A 19,936-nucleotide genomic window follows, 5' to 3' on the forward strand; every position below is an offset into this window, starting at 1 on the left:
TGTTAGAACTTCCAGTTCAGTGTTGCATAGAAGTGATGAAAGAGGGCATCCTTGCGTGTTCACTATCTTAGGGGGAAGTATTCAGTCTGTCACCAGGAAGCCATGATGTTAGCTGTAGGTTCTTTGTAGATGCCCTAAAATTTAGTCTGCTTTTAATTATTACCATGTTCTGGCAATTCTAAACATGTCAATGAAAAAACAGTGTCCCCCAAATATTATTTGTTAAAGTTCCAAACAATTGCTGAGTTACTACTGTTGGGTTTTATTAATATATGTGTATCTTAGAATTCGCACATTTATATTGATTATCCATTAGTAGTTGCATTTTATGTGGAAGTGAAGAGAATCCCTAGTCATAAGTTGCCCTCCTGTTCCCTCTGCGCACACTGTGACTTGGCTGCGTACATTCTTTGGAGAAAACGTTTGTAACAGATTGAAATCGTTCCAGCTTGCCTCAGGTACAGTGTGCCTCCAGCCCCTGTGATGAACATATTCCTGTGTTTAACACAGTAGAGTCCAAATGAACAGTTACAGCACAATGAATGCAAAGATGAAGAAGCAGAACTTTACGTACCTCAATTCTGGGGTCTATGTGACTACTAGAGTTTTTACTTATGCTTAAAATTTAAAACAGTTGAAACCATGAGGTGTAATATTGATATTTTTGTTTGGTAGGGGCAAATTTTAATTCATACATGAACTTTTTTTCTGATTTGAGTAATATCCTTAAAAATTGAAGTTTATTCATCTTAATTGCTCTTGTTGTTTAACTGTAATATTCGTTTTTGTGGCGGACCAATATGTAGGTCTAAGTTTTTTTCCTTTTAAAAATACATTAATGGAGAGGGGGAAAAAAAGTCAGTCATTATGTTTGCATGTTTGTACTGTATTACCTTACTTTTTATTTCTTACTTTTTGTTTTGCTGGCAACGTTACATGCACCAAGTTCAATAAAAGAGATCTTTTATTGCCAGCAGCTTTTTTCTGGTCGTCACTATTGTTCATTTCAGTTCGTGATTATCCAGGGCAGGAATTTTAGTACTCTAGAGGAGCGTGCTAGCTCCAGCCCTGGTTGCGTGGAGCGTGGGCGGGGCCAGCCCCACGCAGTTGTCACCTCACACCCCACCCCACCGAGCACACAGTGTGCTTTGGTTGGTTGGTTGCTTGTGATTTGTCTTCTGGGGAGCATTGTGAGTTTTGCTCTGAGGCAGGGGCACAGATAAGACAGATAGATTAATGATTAAAAGACATGAGGTAATTTTGTAAAGTTCTAGTGGAAAACCCTGGCCTAAGTGTCAGGCCTCTCTGCCCTGTCACCGCGTCATCTGCTTTTCACCTCTCTGGGGTTGAATGAGGCAATCTCAGTGATTTCTTCTGGTTCTGAAATTCAATGACTCTCTTGTCTCGTTATAAAATATAAGGGGTTATTATTACTGTTGTTGTTTGTATCAGTGGACAAAGAAGAGGCCCTGGAGACTTTGACCAGTGGGGAGGGAAGGACAACAAGGCAGTTAAGTATTTAAACATTTTCTAAAGGCAAACTAAGAGTCTTGTCCTCAGCCATTTCAGTGATGCTCACTCCTATCATGATGGTGACCTTGCACCTCATTCCCAGGGCTGCGGGGCCTTTATTAAGTTAGATTGCAGAGGGTAGACAGGTAGTGGCTAACTCATGATGCGTCTGCCCTTGGGGCTTCTCTTGGATGCTTAGCTGAAACCCACTTCTGCCTGGAAATTTTCTGTGGACTCAGACAGCAGAGGCAGAGACTGTTCCGTCCCTGACAGAGGCAGATCCAATACCAGAGGTCAGAGCCTCTCCAAAGGTGCTCATGGATCACCGACGTCCAGATCACTTGGAGTGCTTCCAGTCTCACAGAATCAGAATCTAAGATCAGGGTCCAAGAATCTGCTCATAAACTGTTTGCCAGTATATATAAGGCATTCTGAGGATTGAGCATCGTTCATATAGGAGGGTGGCCAAGAGAGTGAAGATTTGAAAATGGTTTTCAAAGTTGATACAGTAGAAATGAATTACTAAACATATTTTACTGCCTTTGTTGTTTCACAATATCTTTTAATTATTAAATAACCAGTGTTTTTGTCCTTCAAGCTCGTCATTCTGCAAAATCAAGAGATGTCATTTTAAGTAGTGTCAAGTACTGTAAGATAAAATGATATGACTGATAACGACAAATTGTAAGGTGACATTCATTACATGGAATCCTTAGCCTGAATGAAAGGTTAGGGAAACTATAGGTGTCTAATGAGAAAGTCAAGTTTAATTAATTGTACTCTGATGAATAGATTTGCATTGGGATTTGCCACCTGAGCTCAATAGCTAATTACAAGGACTGCCAATGAATAGTAGGTAATCTGCACGCCCAGTTTCATGTTGGAGATGTCACAATTGCCGTTTGTTGAAGGACAGCAAGCCGAGGGAATGGATACCAACTGAAACTTTCTAGGGGCATCCTGAGATGGTGCTCTTAGAGAATGGACCCCGGTTGTTACCCACAGACGAAGGTAGAATCAGTAGTTTCAAAGGCCGTGCTGTGTACCTGGTTGCCTTTGAATCGTGGAGGCAACAGGGACTGCAAGATGGCCTCTAGTTGACCCCCTTCTACTAGCCATAACACATCCAATTATTTCAGACAATACCGTCTCCCCCTGCTCTTCCAATTCTATCTCCCATTCAGGCAGGGTTCCTGTAATTTACCACATCAAGAGCATTTGACAGGATTCAACACCCATTCATCATAGAAGTTCTCAGCCGTCTTGGAACAGAAGAGAACTCCCTTAACCTAAAAAAGGGGATCAACAACAACAAGAACAAACTCAGCTAACATTGCACTGAATGGTGCAGGACTGAATGCTTTTCCCTTAATACTGAGAAAATCACTTTGGCTGCAGAGTAAAGAATGGATTGTAGAGAGATGGACAAAAGTCAAGGATTTAATGGCATCTAGGAGGTTATTGCAGTAGTTCAGGCAAAGATAAAAGTTAGACTTGGGTGGCAGCAAGAGAAATGAAAGATGTTTGAGAGGTAAAATGGGGCTTATTCGCAGACTTGCCCAGTAAGGGAGTGTTGTTCTAAGGGTAACTCAGCTGGATGGATGGGGCTGCTACTCATTGAGCAGGGAAATCAAGAAGGTGGGAAATGTCCATTTTCTTCTGCAGAGACCCCCACCCTCTATACCCCAAAGTCAATTAGAAGGGTCTGATATCTATAGAAGAGATATGTATGCAGAAGGGAAGCATTTGAAAATATATTAAAATACACAGGCCTCCCTGACTACACATAGGCGTTGAAGGAGAAACACAAGTCTTATGAAATAAACTGTTGAGAAGATGTGCTGATACAGAAATACTGGAGAAGAAGTGAGAATGATATATTTCCAGGTGCTTTATAACAAAGCTCTTTAACATACTATCTAATTTAGGTATCACTAGAGTGAGATAGAATTTTTCTGATACCTGTTTTCGGGTGAGAAATTAGAGTCTCAGATTTATTAAGTGATTTGTCCAACACTAATCAATAGTGAAAGGGTTTTTTTAATCGAAATCTTCAGATTCCAGTGTCCCTGATCTTTTTAATGCTGCGATGAGGTTAATTTCAGCTCTGAAGAGAGCCATCAGAAAGAATTCAGGTCTATACAGTCTGGGGCCTCTCTTATTGGCTGTTTCCCTTTTCTTCCACCAGCTCAATCCTACTTACCCTTCAAGGCTCAGTTCAGATTGTTCAGCTCCCATAAATCTTTCATGCCCATTCCTGCCCACTGATTTCTTCCATATTAAAAAATTTAATTATATTTTACTTCATACAATATATCAAAAGTAGTATTTCAACAGGCAATCAATATAAAAATTGAGGTGTTTTACATTCTGTACTAAGTCTTTGAAGTCCAGTGTGCAGCTCCTCTCTACTTGGACATGTCCATGTCTTCACCTGCTGGCTTCTCGCCTCCATCTCCTCCTCCCTCCTCCACCTGCGCCACTTCCATCACCTCCCCTTCCACTGCTACTGGGAAAATGGTACATTTTCCAGTTGTCACTTCCTCAGCCTGCACCACTGCCACCGCCTGCCGACCCGTGTGCGCCACAGGTCTCTAGAGCCTCTGCACAGCAGAGCCTCGTGGCTCTCCACCCTGAGAGCCGTTTTCCAAGCTGCTGTCAGTTGCCACCCAGGCAGAGGCTACTTCCAGGCCCTCTATGAGGGGGAAGCCTCTTCCTGCTCTGTTTTGGTGGCTTTATGACTGTGACCCTTATGGACTTGGACCTGGGCAGTGTGGTCACAGCTCGAAGGGTCCCAGGGTGTACCCCCCTCCTCTGGAGCCTGGGGCAGTGACAACGTGTTGGTCCCCAAGCTGCCACCACCTCTGTCCACCATCACCTGTGTCTCCTTGGCTTCCTCAGAGCCTCTGGCGCTGGTGCAGGTCTCCTGGACAGGTCAGAAGTAGTGAGGCTGTGGGTTTGGTTACTCCCAGACTAGCTGGGGGGCTGTAGGGATGTGTACTTTCCTCTTCCATCCTTGGACCTCCCCATGGAACTTGCACTTTGTATCATTCATTGTGCATGTGTGTGTGTGTGTATGTGTGTGTATTTGCCACATTCTATTTGAACTGTTATTTAAATATGCATCCATTCATTTGTACCTTTATTATTTTATTCAACCAAAACTATTGAATGCATATGTACAGGCACTATTCTAGGTGGTAGTTTTGTATCTAAGTCTAGAATCCTCAGTTAAGCTTGAAGTTTTTTTGTTGTTGCTGTTGTGATGGCAGGAAGACCCAGATCCTGGCGCAGAATATGAGCGTAGTGCTGGCGGAAGGGAAGAGTGGTGGGGACTTCTCTCTCAGCTCTGTTCTCTTGGGCCTGGATGCTGGAGAGTCAGAAGGCACTTCAGAGTGCTCTGGGTGTTGAGGAAGGATGGTGTCCACCATGTGGAGGCTGATCTGGGTCTTACGGTGATGAATGAAAGAAGAATTTTATTTTCTAAGCCATTTCTCTGCCTGTTTCTTAGACCAGTGTCCTTTGTGTTTGAACTTAGTGTGAATGACCATCTTAGTGATTCTAACAGTGATAACAGAGAGTCAAAAGACAAATGATTTCTTTAATTGTGAAGGATATAGAAATTTAACTGCATGTGGTCTTATAGAATACTCCTAGTCAGAGGTGCATTTTCCACCCCCTCTCCCTCAGACATCACATGGAAGCACACCTGTTAACCTAGGAGAGGTGAGGCGTCACCAGAAGAGAGAAGCATCGCCCTTGCTCTTTTCATAGGAGTGGGGGAGGGAATGGAGTTGTACCTTCTCAGCTCTCCAGCTTTCTCTGCTGTTTTAACCTGCATATCCCTATAGTAAAGCCAAGACAAAGGGTCACAGACAGGTAGTTTGAGAAATGATACTAGATACCAAGAGTGAGGAATGGGAGAGTGAAACAAGGAAGGCAGAAAAGCCAATACAAGAATGTCCTATTAATACACAAATGACCAAGAAGCACATGAAAAAGTGCTCAGTATCACTAGTTATCAGGGGAATTCAAATTCAAGTCACAATGAGACAGCTCCTGGATGCCTACTAAAATGGCTAAATTACAAAGACTGGCAGCAGCAAATGTTGTCGAGAATGTGGAATAATTGGAGTTCTCATAAATTATTGGTAGAAGCGTAAAACGGGACAACCACTTATGAAAAATCTGGCAGTTTCTCATAAAACTAAACGTACATTTCTATGACCCAGCAATTCCATTCCTAAATACTTACTCAGTGAAAATATCTATACACAGCCAGATTTGGGGTAGAATGTTCACAGTGACATTATTCATAATCGTCAAATACTAGGAACAGCATATTCACAGAAGGATGGATAAGCAAACTGGCGTGTTCATGCAGTGGGTTCCTGGTCGGCAATGAAAAGGAAAGCTGTGGATACAACAATACGGATAAATATTAAAACGTGCTGGGTGACAGAAGCCTTACACAAAAGAGTACTCTCTGGTTCCATTTATATGAAGTTCTAGAACAGGCAAAACTAATCTATGGTGAGGAAAAATCAAAACAGTGGTCTGTGTGGTTGTATGTGTATGGAAATGGAAATTGATAGAATGTGGCCATGAGGGAGTGCTCATATCTTCAGAGGATTTGGGTCACACAGGTACATTTATTTTTGAATGGTACACTTGAGATTTCTGCATTTCACTGAATATAAGTTTTGCCTTAAAAGAAAAAAAACATAGATATTGACTTCTCGTTAATGATATGCATGCTGAAGTGCTTAGAGGTGAATTGTACTGTTGTCTGCAAATTACTTTGAAATGCATTTAAAAATGAGATATATTAGTAGATGGATAGAGGGATAGATAATAGACATGCAGTAAAGGAAAGAGTTAAATGTTAGTTGTATAATCTAGGTGGTGGATATATGGATATTAACTGTAAAATTCTTTGAACTTCTTTATGTTTGAACTTCTCTATGTTTGAAAATTTTCATAATAAAAAGTAGGGTAAAAAGAAAACTACCTTGTCAAGTTAGAGACATTTGAGCAGCTGGTGCTCAAGCCTACCAACGCCTTCTCAGAAGCTTTATGAAAGCCACCTCAACTTAACACCTGAGTGGTGAAAGGGAAAGCATTTATCCTTTGGTTTCTTTCTCATTATGTGAGTGCTAGGAGGCATCTTGCAAGTGTCCCACACCTAAGAGAATTCCCAATGTAGGAAGCTAAAGGTCCCTCACATGGGCTGAGGTCGTATGCTTCAGATTACACCTGGGGGCAGCAGGTCAAAGCCTATGCAGAAATGGTCATCTCCAGCAATGCTGCAGTTAAGAGTCAAACAAGAGGATATAAGTGCTGTAGAGGAATCATTAAGTTAGTTACATGTCACTGCATAAGGAATGAGCCCCAAATTTAGTGTCTTACAACAAACAAGCAATTATTACCCACAGTTTCTCTGGGTCAGTAATTCAGGAGCCACTTAACTGGTGGTTCTGGCTCAGGGTCTCTCATGATGTTACATCCAATATTTCAAGCCAGGGCTGCATTTATCTGAAAGCTTGATTAGGGCTGAAAGATCACTACATTAGTTCACCCACAATGTAGGGCTGTTTGAGTGTCCTTATGATATGGCAACTGGCTTCCTTTAATGAGTGATGAGAGACAGAGGGGTCACAAGGCCTTTTATGACCTTGTCTCAGAAGTCATACACTGTCACTTGCACCACATTCTATTCCTTAGAAGTGAGTCACTAAGTACAGCCCCCACTTAAGGGGAAGGGAATTAGGTGTCACCTTTTGAAGGAAGGAGCATCAAAGAATTTGTAGACTTATTTTGAAACCACAACATATTTCCAATAGGGTTCGACCTTTGTCTTATATACTTTTCTGTTCTGCATTAAATCCAATCTGTCCAGAGTGGTCTTCAAACTTTGGCCAGCTGCAAACCCTACAAAGATTTAATACAAGAAGGTTAGTAGAAGAAGTTACATTCCCTGCTGCTACAATATGTCCCTAGTCCATAATTAATATTTGTCATCTCTCTTTCCTACTATCTGCTCTAGATTTCCCTTACCCTCAGCTGGTTCTTTGGCTGATCTTGGTTGCTTTCCTGAATGGATGACTCAGACCCTTATCTCGGAGGGGTATGGCCCTTCAGTTGTTTTTGTAAGGCCATGACTGCTGCAACTGCCTGTTTCATCATCACTGATCAATCATCAGTTGATATCCCGGCGAATCTCCTGTGTTCCAGAATATTCCTCCCTGCACACATTATTTAAGAGCAGCCTTAGCTCTTCATGGTAATCAGAGTCAATTATTCTTGCCAGTATTAGAACACCTTTCTTTGCTTGCTAGTCTACTGCCTTGAGAGGCCAAAGTTAACAGGTCATAGCCTCAAGTTCAGTAGAAGGCCTACCATTTCCCCTAGCGAAATATTCTCCTACCTAAATGTAGGATGATTAATTCAACAGAAATTGATTAATACAACAGAATTGTAATTGTGGGAATGGGAAACACAAATTTTAACTAGATTATAAGGAGTGTTGGTGAGTGGGGGGCCAATGCTACTTCTGCCTCGTGTTTCCTGGACCAGTGTTGCTAGACACAGGGGACATGGCACTATATACCAGTTCTTGTTTTAGCACATATATACAGTATCCTGGAAGACAGTGTCCTAACAGCAGGATGTTTTCCCTGAACTGACACTTAAGCTGAGCTATTTGAAGAACTTTCTAATAACTGCTTCCAGCCATGAGGGAGTAATCCAGTCTGGAATTATCTTTTGAACCTAAGCAAGTAGAAAACTAAGCAAAATATAGGAAATAATTGTTTTCAAACACTGGACAAGAGTCAAACAAGATTGTGATCCCTGGGAAGGGGGAAACGAATGGGACAAGACCTACCATTGCATAGGCTTTCTGCTTGTAGGTAGCGCCAAGGCTGTGCTTTAGGCAGAGCAAACTATATGGAATGTGACCGTCTCACTGAATTGGGTAGATAGAGATTGTAGTTCAAGAAGACCAAGGTAACTATAATTTTAGAGGCAGAGTACCTGAGAGGAGAGAGTTTTACAAAAAGAACTCAAGAAGTCTTTGTAGGAATCCTCTTGAATCTTTGTCTGAATGTCAGTCTAATCAGGAACACCGAAAGTGTTCTGGAGATGGATAGTGGTGATGGTTGCACAGCAACGTGAATGTACTTAATGCCACTGAGTAGTAGGCTTAAAAGTTGTTAAAATGGTAAATTGTATGTATGTATATTTTACCACGATAAAAAAATTTTTTTAAGTTGTCGCCACTGTTCAAGTATAAACCATGCCTTATTGGCCAGTATAGGTCATTCAATGATGATGACAAAAATCAAAGAGCTTGATGGAATTCAGTTATGTAAAATGGAATCTATGTGTATTTCCTACAAACTTTTTTAAAAAACTTAGATGCTTGTAGAAATTTAAATTACATTTTGCCTCTGTTAATTCCTAATGAACACTTTCTGCGATCTGTCATAAATGAATAATCAAGAAAAAATAAGTCTACTCTAATATTTCTACTTGTCTTGAGCTTTCTCACTCCTTTCTCAGAGCTATGTCAGGAAAGTTCCAGCAACTGAACTTTATTTATTGTAGGCCCTTATTTTGTCCAAGCCTCAAGAAGCTATCTTTGCCGTGGATAGTTTCCTTGCCAGGACAGTTTAAATCAAAGAAGAGCGCTGTCATGTCAATTAATTCTCTGCTTTGCATTCACCCTACCTGGTCCGACATCCTCGAGGCCCATTCCCACTAGCATAACCAGGTTCCTGGCTGAATGCATTAACCATGGCCTTCAATTCATTCAGTAAAACTATTTCCTACTGGAGCTGGGATATATTTCCCCTCCTGCTTGAGCCAAGCCCTGGCTCTAGTTATCCTGGAGGCAGAGAGTGGAGGTGGGAGAGGGTCTTGAGGAGGACAGGCATCATCCTGCAAGGCAAGGTTCAGGTAAGGTCTTTGCAGGGTGTCCTGGCCAGGTGAGGCTGTTCTCTTCTAGCGGGGGGAACAAGGCTGGTTCTGCTCTCCTAGAGGATTAAAATATGTCTAGTGACAATATTTTCAGACTTGTCTACCCTATCCCAGGTCTTAAGATCTTAAACTTTTCCTTTAAGGACCCTAACTGAAATAGGAGACCTGTTGAGGCTTTGTATTGTTGCCTTTGTCACCTTATGACTCAGTTATTGGTTTAAAATTCAAGACAATATTCCCTGCACCTCTAGGAGATAAAGTGTTTTAAACATTGCCATGGAGACCTTCTAGAGTTCACAGTATACTTGAGTTGATTGTTGGTTAACCTGACTCCATCAATTTCCTGTTTTCAAGATTTCTAAAGCAGTTTGCAAAAGCCAATGAATTCTCCATTTCTTATCATTATCATTGCTTCCGTATCGTTAAGGTGCACAGCAACTGCATAACCCAAAGCTTCTCCTTCTCCCTGTAGCTTATCCCAGTTCACCACAGGTGAGAGCCTTAACGGTGTTGCTACTGGAGCTGCACTTCCACCACAATGGGGTCCTTATTTCTGTCTACCTACAACATCCTATCCAAGGGGAGCCTCAAAAGTAGTAATTGCTGAGCACCTCTGAATTGTGCATGTGTGACTGCCAGGAAGCTTTCAACAGGCATCACAGATCTTGGTGTCAGAGAAACCCTGGAGCAAAACCTAGAGATCCATAGTGTGGGTGTGGGCTGAGGTGCTGTCAGATGACACCTGTGTGGAACTGGCTGCCCATAGCAGTGACTGGGGTAAATGGCGGGGCCAGGATGAGAATGGTGCTCAGGACTCTGGTACACTGGAGGCGCTGCCTCTAGACAAGTATTAGTATACAAAACATTGTCAGCCCATTCCAAGCATTTACTTGAGCCCAAGTAAATTGGAGGTCAGTTCCTACATGCATTTGACCAGACCTAGGTCAAAGTCTATTCACCTTATCACTTTCCTGACTACTCTTTAATCTGTGTGGTTCTGATAGTGGGTTTGGTCTGAGTCTGAGGACCATGATCACAAATCCATTTCTCAGTGGATTAAAGGAGAAAGCAGACTGGAGATTCCCAAAGTTACTGACATCCTTGCCTTCAATCAGATATGAACCTGACGGCTATTTCATTCACCAACATAACTTTGAAGATAGTTTTCAGTATCAAAACTCTGTCTGAGGGACTTTCCTGGTGACACAGTGGTTAAGAGTCCACCTGCCAATGCAGCGGACACGGGTTCGAGCCCTGGTCCAGGAAGATCCCACATGCCACGGAGCAGCTAGGCCCGTGTGCCACAACTACTGAGCCTGCGCTCTAGAGCCTGTGAACCACAACTACTGAAGCCCGCACACCTAGAGCCCATGCTCCACAACAAGAGAAGCCACCGCAGTGAAAACCTGCGCACCACAACCAAGAGTAGCCCCCGCTCGCAGCAACTAGAGAAAGCCTGCCCACAGCAACAAAGACCCAACTCAGCCAAAAATAAATAAATTTAAAAAAGAAACAAAAAAAACTGTCTGAATAGATTTTTTCCCTGTTCAGTTATTAGACATGTAACCTACTATATGAGCTAATATGTTCACATAAAAAATTACTAACATTTTCCTGACCACTTTATTAATGAAGGTACCTTCTGATTTAAAAAATATCTTCAGTATAGGGAAAAGGAGAACAGATTCAATTATTACACTGTCACCATTCTTTTAAAAAGTTACAAATGCTTGAGGATGTTTCAAAACGTTTTATTATGGAAAGTTTTTAACATACACAAAATAGAAAGAATAGAATAATGAATTCCCATGTACCTGCCAGCCAGCTCTCAGGGGATCTTTACCAAGACTCCAAAGGAATCTAGAATTCTAGGCTTACTTTGCAGGTAGCCAAGATGGCCACTGCCAGAGAAGAATGTTTTTCTCACTATTCCCATCACAGCTTGCCTACCCTGGAAACGGATCTCTTCCCTTCCAGTGGGTTTATTTGCTTAGGTTCTCTTTAACCAGAGGGGTCAAGGCCAGAGATGAGGAAGGGTCTAGCTGTGCCAACCAGAGGGAGCAGTGTCCTCCTGTTTCTCAGTAATTCACTGTGCATTGGTGCTGATACTTGTCAGAGTTTTATTTAGCTCTGTTCTTCTTCTTCTTCTGTTGAAATGTCATTGGTTTTTCTTGGATTGTGGGATACGGTCGGTGACCTTCACGTGGGCTCCAGCATTACTGTCTGTAGGATTTCACAGTAAATGAATTGGCATAAATCACCAATCTTACTTCTACAGTGTTTGACTCTTGCATTTCGATTGGCCTAGGCTGCTCACTGTTTTCCGTCTTAGTTCAGGGAAATCAGAAAAAATTGTTTTGAAATTGAATTTTTTTTTTTTTTTTTTTAGTATGTTTTTCTAATGAAACTCTGTGATGACCTTGATTGTGTTTTTCGAAATCTCCTCCCGTCTCACTTCTGTTTTCACATTGAGATGCAGTTGTTTTTCACAATCTGGAGCACAGAAAAAATATGGACTGTATTCTATGCTGTTCCGAACCCATATGGACCTCTGGGTTTTATTTGGGGCACTGCATTTGAAAGGATATATTGGCAAACTGGAGTGTATCAAGGGGAGAGCTAAAAGGCTGGTTTGGGAGCAATATATGAAGAACAATTAACCATGGAGAAAAGAAGACCCAGGGGAGATGCAGTAGCTATCTGCAAAAGCTGTATTGAAAGCTAACTATGAACAGTGGGGGGAAGTTAGAGGAAGGCAAATTTCAGCTTTATAAGATCTTTATAATCTTAGAAATTATAAGATTAGATTAGATTAGAAATATCCAGCACTTAAACAAGATTGTCTCATAAGGAATTGTATTCTCCTCCCTAGGAGTCAGATAAATGCCAGATAACATCTCTTAGGAATATACTTACAGAGGGGGTTCCCAGTAGTAACAGAAAACCTGTCTAGAGCACTTATTTTGTGCCATGTACTATTCTGAGCACCTTTCCTATATTACTAATTTAATCCTCACAACAGCCTTATGAGATACGCACTTAAGATCCACAGGCTTTTATCCTAAAGACTTAAGACCAGATGTGTTTTAAAATTCTTTGGATTGGGCTTCCCTGGTGGCGCAGTGGTTGAGAATCTGCCTGCTAATGCAGGGGACGCGGGTTTGAGCCCTGGTCCAGGAAGATCCCACATGCCACGGAGCAACTGGGCCCGTGAGCCACAACTACTGAGCCTGCGCGTCTGGAGCCTGTGCTCCGCAACAAGAGAGGCCGCGACAGTGAAAGGCCCAAGCACCGCGATGAAGAGTGGCCCCCGCTTGCCACAACTAGAGAAAGCCCTCACATAGAAACGAAGACCCAACACAGCCAAAAAAATAAAATAAAAATAATAAAAATAAATAAATAAATAAGTCAGGAGCTCTTTAAAAAAAAAAAATTCTTTGGATTTTAGAAAGATGCATGGCACATCTACCTCATGTTAGAAAACACTCCCATGGCACTGTCAAATACATTAATATTTCTGTGGTGAGGCATATGAGTTTTACATTAAATGGAATACATACCTTTACATGAATTGGGTTAGATTTTGCTGCCAAATCAGGTCAGGTCACCTCTTCCCATGAAATAGGTTTTGAAATAATTTTAGATTTATGGATTCTGAGTTGTAGATGAGGGAATATGGACTCATTTTTCTATCTCTAGTTTGCAAATGAAGACACTGAGGCATAGAGATTAAATACCTTGCTCAAAGTCATACTCTTAACCACCCCATGGGCTGCCTGTCGCTATGCTCTGCCTCTTCTTATTGAGTTGAGCTAAATTCCCCCAAGTGTCTCTTCCAATTCTGCACGTCTTTGATTTCCTAACCTCTGATTTCAACCTGCCTCAGGCTCGTCCCACCAGGTAGAGATGCATTATGGAGATACCAAGATCTGTTCCCAGAGGCCACGTTGAAATTAGAGATATTTGGAAGAAGGAGATCACCTCTTCCTACTCCAAGCGGATTGTGTCTCACAGGTGGCATTTTGGTGTAATTGCTCTCCAAGCACTAGGCTGAGCCGGCTGAAGAGAAAATGATGTGTCATCATGATTTGTCTTCAGTGAACTTCCCTTTTGTATCTTTCACCACCACCTGTTACCCAGAACACCACCACATGAATCCCGATGGTTCAGGTTTGCCCCCTTTCCATCCATGTTCCAGGACTGATTTTCCCAGTAAAGGAGCTGATGCCTCTTAACCTTTCTTTCACCATCTAGATATGCATTGTGGAGTAGTAGAAAGAAAATGGATTTGGACATTCAAATATCTGAATTTAAGTCTAGATGTGCAAACTTGGGCAAAGCCACTTAACCTCATTCATCAATTTGTAAAATGGGATAGATAGTACTTACCCAGGGATGAATTCAGGTTTTATGGGCCTTGAAGTTTATACTCTTTGGGGGAACCCTTTTTAAACAAAAGAATACAAAATTGTGAATACAAATTGGGTGGGTACAAAATGTATATTTAGTTAGAAATAATGCGCATGGCCATATAAGGGGAAGTATGATGCTTTGGAAGTTGGAGTATAAAGAAACCATCGCCTTAACAAAAGGCCTTTTTTGTGTGTGTGAATATATTGCTAGGGCCCCTTCCCAGAGTTAGGAAGGGGTTCATTCATCAAAGGGTCTTGAAGCTTAAGATTCATTAGCATCATGGTAAATTTACTTCTGTGTCAACCTCATAGAGTTGTGAGAATTAAGTCACAAGACTGAATATATGCAAACCTGTTTTGTAATCACTAAACACTGTGCAGTGTTAATCTTTATTCTGATGCCTGAAACCAAGCATAAATGATTACTCAATAAATGACAAAATGGATGAAATTTGCTCTCACCAAAGTGTTATATGGGCTTATTGTATTACTTTTCCCTAGGCCTTTAAAAAATGTATCAGAAAAATATATGCATACATTTTTACAAAAGAGTCAAATATTGATAGAAGACTTGCAACAAAAAAATATCAGTTCCATGTCTCGTGCTTCATATTTTCTAATTCCACTTTCCAGAGTCAGCATATTTCTTCAATACTGCTAAGTAATATGTATTATATTGCTTTCTCCAGATTTATCAATGTTGGATAATCTCTAGTAACTTTCTATTATGGTAGGTAAGGATTTTACTTTCTTCTTCCCATACTCCCAATATAGTTATAGTACAATTTTTACGACTAAATTAATATGAAATATTGTTTACAGCTGAACCATAGTGAACTATGATTATATTTCTTTCCATATGCATCTGTTTTACTTTCCTAAAGTTGATAATATGTCATTTTTTCATTTCTTAGTTTTTTGTTTTATGTATACTTGAGTGTTCCCATTCTCCACAATAGCATTTTATATATTTTTCACACAATTAAATTCCACGCACTGCAGAGAGCCATGGAAGCCTCTGTCCCTCTGCTCCAGATTGCTCTTGTAACTCTGTGTGCAACAGGATGGAACTTCCATGTGCCGTCACGCTGGACATTTCCTTCACCTTTCTCCTATGTTGGGTTTCCTATTTCCTATATTCCTCATCTTCCTCTTTCCTGGTTTAGTCCCTCTTTTTGGTGGATCTTATTCTCCAGTAGCTTCCTGAGGAAAGCTATATGAGAGGTAGATTAACTGAGACTCTGAATGTCTCAAAATGTCTTTATTCTAGCCTTATAATTTGACTGATAGTTTGGATGGATCCAGACTTGTAGGTTGAAAATCATTTTACTCAGAATTTGGAAGGCATTCCATTATCTTCTAGCTTCTGGTATTACTCTGAGAAGTTCTGGCATTTGAATTCCCAATCCTTTGTACCTGAAGATTTTCCTCTTTGGAGGTGGTCTAAAAATCCACAATAGCATATGTGGTAGATTAGATTATTGCTCAAAAATATTCACTGTTCTCCCTTCTCCTCCTACTTAGGTGAGTGGAGTGTGCTTCCCTCCTGTTTGATTCTAGGCTTGGCCATGTGGCTTACTTTGGCTAATGGGATATTAGCAGACATGTTGCAAGCAGAAGCTTGAAAAGCACTTAAGTGGTTGAGCTTGCTCTCCCATGCTTTGTCATTGGAAGCAGCAGAACGTGCTGATGACTAGCCCACTAGTTCTAGGAGAAGAATGAGTAATACCTGGAACAAAGCCAATCAGTCCTGGCCAAGTTCAACCTAAATCAGCAGAGCTGCCCAGCTGAGCCTAGCGGAGATCTGCCAACCCTCAGCTGACTCACAGATCAATGATAATAAATTGCTGTTATTCTAAGCCACTGAGTTTTTGGATGTTTGTCATATAGCATTTTGTGGCAGTAGCTTTTGGTGTCAGAAATTGATATCTAATTGGTATTAGGAATTGGTATCAGTAGTAGGATATAGACACAAGAAGAACAAAAAATAAGTGGCGTTGGTTTGGGGACTGGATGGTGGGCAAAAGAAGCCTAATAGGCTGGAAAGAAAATGTAGACCTGTGTTATGTAGAGATGAAATGTTTTATAAATCATTGGTAACTTGAAAATTGGAATATTCACCTAAAAATATTTGGATTTATGCTGAGAGATCTCCAGAGAAAATGATGAAAGTGTGAGCTAGTTGTATTTATTTGCCAATAATAGGACTACAAGAAAGAGATGAGTTCATAAGTGAACCAGCCAGTTTTCAAGGAAAATGTAGATGGAATAGAGGGAGCCCGGGAATTGTTGAGTTGGAAAATAACTTTTTCATCTCCAACTGGCTACTTTGTAGCAAGTCAACTACATTTGGCCCCCTCTGTCCTGGAAGGCTCAGCAGTTCATCCTCATCGGGTTAGATACCTGTTCTGGCTATTGGTTTGCCGTTGTTGCTCACAGAGCTTCAGCAAGCACCACTATCTGAGGACTTATGGAATGCTAGATCTTAGTCATGAAATCACATACAACATAATGTCAACCACTGGATCCACTTCATACCAGAGGAGGTGTGAGAGTAAGCTCATGACCATGGGATCCACTGGCCATGTCACATATCGCATCATCTAGAAGGAGCAAGCTTCATAAAGCACTGGAATGGTTACCAAGGCACAGCTGTATCTCCAGCTTGGAGATAATTATACCTTGAAAGGATAGGGTGCTATCCTTCAGGAAGCACTGTATACATTAAATCAGGTCCTCCATGTGGTATGCATCCTCAATAGGAAGACTGTGTGGGTCTGGGAACCAAGTGGTGGAAGCAGGAGTGGTACCCTGTGTCATCAATCCCAACGACCCACTGGGGAAATTTGTGTTTCTCGTCTCTGCAGTTCTGGACTCTGAGGGATTAGAGGTCTTGCTACCCAAATGTAGTGCACTGTTGACAGGAGACACAGCAAGAGTCCCATTGAACTATATGCTATGGCTGCCACCAGGGCATTTTGGATGCCTTATAACCAATGACCAGCAGGTGAAAAAGGGAGTCATCGTCTAGGCAGAGATAACTGACTTCGATCAGCAGGAGGAGGTGGAGCTGCTTTTACACAATGCGGACGAGGAGGAAATGTGTCTGGATCCCAAGTGATCCACATGGGCATCTCTTCTCCACCCTTGCTCAATCTCCAAACATATATGGGCAACAAATTCTGCTTGAAAAGAATGTGATTACTAAGATGCCTGTAGAATGAAAGTTTGGGTCACCCCACCAAGTAAGCCACCAAAAGCTGCAGAATTGATAGCTGATGGGGAGAGGAATTTAAATCTGATAGTGCAGGTGAGAGAGAATGAGTACGATTTGTGACCTCAAGACAAATGGCAGCATCAGGGGCTGTAGTTCTTCCCATAACTTCTCTCTTCTAAGTTTCTCCTCCAGAAGAGAGGCCTATAGAAACCATGGAGAACTTGATCTGTATAGGGCAAGAAATGGACTGTAGTAGTCATAGAGGTGTACTGCTTAGATGTCCCTTAAAGATAATCTACCATGTATATCATAGTTGACTGATAGCCCAGCTGCCACACCTCTGGATCCAATACCATGGGAACAAAGAGGCCATACTTCCCTTAGACAGCTTCCAGCTAATAACTGAATAAGGTGAGGGTACTAGAGCTAGGCTATGCCTACCTGTTCCTCTCATGAACAGTTTGTGGCTCAGAGACTCCTCTTTGGCCTGGCTGACACCTTTTCAGAACTGTTCTGAGGTCTGAAGCTTTTCCTACTCAAGTCTCTCTTTCCCCTCTCCTTTCACAGGTATCAGACCTGCGTTGTGATCTGAAGGTTCTTCCCATCTACTCTTGTTCTCTATCCCTTTATCCTTCACAGACATTTACCCCAGTAAATCTCTTGTACATCTAATCTCCTCTCGATAGCTGCTCAAAGGACCTGTCCCATAGTGTTTTTGGCAATAGCAATTGACGTACTATGACTTGGTGTAGTTTTTATTCACTGTGTTGGACACTTGGGGGACCCTGTCCATTGAGCGACTTGAGACTTTCAGTTAGAGGAAATTTTATTTCTTCTTTTCAAATCTTCTCTCCAAATTTCTCTTTCTGGAACTCCTATTAAGTTGGATATTGGACCTTCAGGATCAAGCTTCTAATTTTCCTATCTTTTCTCTTCTATTGTCTATATCTTTTTTCTTTTTGTTCTGTTTTCTGGGAGACTTCCTCAACTTTATCATCAAACTTTTCTATCAATTTTCAAAATTTCAGGTTTCTTATTCTTTTTTTTAAAATTAATTAATTAATTAAATTTATTTTTGGCTGTGTTGGGTCTTTGTTTCTGTGCGAGGGCTTTCTCTAGTTGCGGCAAGCGGGGGCCACTCTTCATCGCGGTGCGTGGGCCTCTCACTGTCGTGGCCTACCCTGTTGCGGAGCACAGGCTCCAGACGCGCAGGCTCAGTAGTTGTGGCCCACGGGCCCAGTTGCTCCGCGGCATGTGGGATCTTCCCAGACCAGGGCTCGAACCCGTGTCCCCTGCATTGGCAGGCAGACTCTCAACCACCGCGCCACCAGGGAAGCCCCAGGTTTCTTATTCTTAATTTCCAAGAGTTCATTCTTATTTTCTAGTTATTTGTTTTCTTTAGCATCTTGTTTTTATTTCCTGAATGCACCTTCTCTTCTTATCTAAGGGTGTTATTTCTAGCTTTTTTGTCTTTGAAGTATTCATTTATTCTTGGCATTGTTCTACTTCCTCTTACTTATTTAAGAATTAGGCACTAACCAGCTTAGTGGACAGTCTGTGAGCTTGGGAGGGGCTTGTCACCCCTTGGCTCCAGTGCAGCGTATATGGCATTAAGCTGGCTATTTCAGTGGCGGAAACTCAGATGTCAGTGTCTGTTGGACGTCTCTCTGGGACCATTAATGTCTGGAAAGAAGAATTTTCCAGTCTCATTATTAAAGGATCTAAGTCTAGCTGCTGGCATTTTTGAGACTGAGATGAGGAGGACATTTGTATCATTCAGTATTTTTACTCTGGAATCTAACTTCCACCATCCTAAAAGCTTTCTGGTTCAATTTTTTTCCCAAAAAAATATATGTAGGGAAGTTTTTGTTTTGTTTTTTTAAATCACTTTGTTTGGCTTGTGGGTGAGGACCAAATGCTCACTAAATGGATTTTGAACAAATCTCCCTATTTTCATCAGTTGCCTCCCTCCAATTAGTGCCTCAAAGCCTCAGCTTTTCAGGGGAGTGTGCACTGCCAAATCAGTTTGCTTCTTGGTGAGTTCATGCTCTGCAGGTTCTTAAGTTGCACCTTTCTCTACTCTGCTCAGGCCAGAATCTTCCAGTCACTTTCTGTCTTCATGTATTGTGATTTGAGAAGAGAAGGGCCTACTGGTTTCATCAGTGCTGCATGTGTGTTTCTGTTTCTCATCTTACTTGTTGCTGAGAGGCGAAAGGAGAAACAAATCTCTTTTCTGTACGGCCTTAAAACTGAAGTTCTTCCCCAGGCTTTTTTCATGTTAAAATAGTAAATGCCTAATTCCTAACTAGCTTGTGTAGGTTATGCCAGGAGAGCCTGTCCTAGGAGAACTTGGGGCACCAACACTGCAGGTGTACATAGATGCAACTGGATCGAATGCCAAGAACAGGAAGCATGATCGAGATGGGAAAGAGCACTTTTCCAAATGGTTTGTTCAAAAATGGGATGGGGGCTTCCCTGGTGGCGCAGTGGTTGAGAGTCTGCCTGCCAGTGCAGGGGACGCGGGTTCGAGCCCTGGTCTGGGAAGATCCCACATGCCGCGGAGCAGCTAGGCCCGTGAGCCACAATTACTGAGCCTGCGCGTCTGGAGCCTGTGCTCCGCAACAAGAGAGGCCACGATAGTGAGAGGTCCGCGCACCGCGATGAAGAGTGGCCCCCGCTTGCCGCAACTAGAGAAAGCCCTCGCACAGAAACGAAGACCCAACACAGCCAAAAATAAATAAATAAATAAATAAATAAATAAATAAATAAATGAAAAAAAAAAAAAAGGGATGGGAACTGTAACGGGGTTGAGGGT

At 41.8% G+C, this 19,936-nt stretch overlaps 1 protein-coding gene and 1 long non-coding RNA gene across 4 annotated transcripts in view; both read left to right on the forward strand.

Moving 5' to 3' along the window:
- The window catches only part of LOC309622543, a 34,394-nt gene extending 14,488 nt beyond the window's left edge, over nucleotides 1-19,906 (forward strand). The window contains exons 3-4 of the long non-coding RNA XR_014240956.1: nucleotides 449-18,149; nucleotides 18,464-19,906. This is a non-coding gene — a long non-coding RNA (uncharacterized lncRNA). The remainder of the gene's footprint in view (nucleotides 1-448; nucleotides 18,150-18,463) is intronic.
- The window catches only part of CRHBP (corticotropin releasing hormone binding protein), a 481,877-nt gene that overhangs the window by 346,749 nt on the left and 115,192 nt on the right, over nucleotides 1-19,936 (forward strand). The window lies entirely within an intron of this gene.

This window comes from Balaenoptera borealis (assembly GCF_965194805.1).
Source record: "Balaenoptera borealis genome assembly, chromosome: 2".
NCBI classification, from domain to species: Eukaryota; Metazoa; Chordata; class Mammalia; order Artiodactyla; family Balaenopteridae; genus Balaenoptera; species Balaenoptera borealis.